Here is an 885-nt window from a genome sequence, read left to right as displayed (position 1 = left end):
TCTATCCAACTGCTTATTGAAAGAAAACCTTCTGCTGTCTCGGGTTCTTCATTCCGTTGATTTCAAATCTTCACAGAATTCAACAGACCTTGCTACATATTCATTTCCTCATTTTTGTTCAGATCATTATGTGCATAGTGTGACTGTGGGAGTGCACTTGTCTCACATCCCAGGGGTCAGACCATAGTCTTGGAACCATACTGTGTTATTTATCATTTCACCAATACCAGCGAGAAATGTCTGCTGCTCTGCATAATTTACGCAATTCAATTATTCATAAGGTCATAGCCTACATAGCACCAGCGGCGAGGTGGCCGAGTGGTTAAGGCGATGAACTGCTAATCCATTGTGCTCTGCACGCGTGGGTTCGAATCCCACTCTCGTCGCTGTCATGGTTCGCTTTGCAGATGATCACAGCTGTCATGTTGAAACTGGAACTCCAATGGTCAGCTAATATGCATTGTCGCTATTACAGAATCTCAAAGAATAGTTTCAGCCTGTTGACTAAATTGCATTGGGATAATGAAAAGGAGGGCGTTTTTCTTTTTCAAGTCAAGTTGCTGTGAACGTTTTTTCGTATGAAAGGCAACCAGGAAAATCAAATAACGAGAGCTGCGAAGTGCATGTTTATGCAAAGGAATTCTTAATGAATGTTTCGTCAGATGAAATCTGGAGGAGGTTGAGTAGAAGTAATTCATCCTGGTGAGAAGAGCACAGCGAGACAGCACAAAATAATGGAGATATTTCAAAAGGGGCAGGGCGTGGGATTAGGGTAACTGAGAACTGGCTGTAAATGCACAGTGGTGAATTGTTGATGTGGGTACCGTGCATGGGCACGGAGAGACTTACACATTGGTCTCGCCCTCGCCCCTTGCTCTCGCCGTT

At 44.0% G+C, this 885-nt stretch overlaps 1 non-coding gene across 1 annotated transcript; it reads left to right on the top strand.

Moving 5' to 3' along the window:
* Positions 1-304: 304 nt before the first annotated feature.
* trnas-gcu (transfer RNA serine (anticodon GCU)) lies at positions 305-386 on the top strand. The gene has a single exon. It is a non-coding gene; the product is annotated as a tRNA-Ser (tRNA).
* Positions 387-885: the final 499 nt, after the last annotated feature.

Source organism: Chiloscyllium punctatum, chromosome 13 (genome assembly GCF_047496795.1).
Source record: "Chiloscyllium punctatum isolate Juve2018m chromosome 13, sChiPun1.3, whole genome shotgun sequence".
In the NCBI taxonomy this organism is placed as follows: Eukaryota; Metazoa; Chordata; class Chondrichthyes; order Orectolobiformes; family Hemiscylliidae; genus Chiloscyllium; species Chiloscyllium punctatum.
Note: the sequence above shows the minus strand (reverse complement) of the source record. Positions and strands in the feature narration are given on the sequence as shown.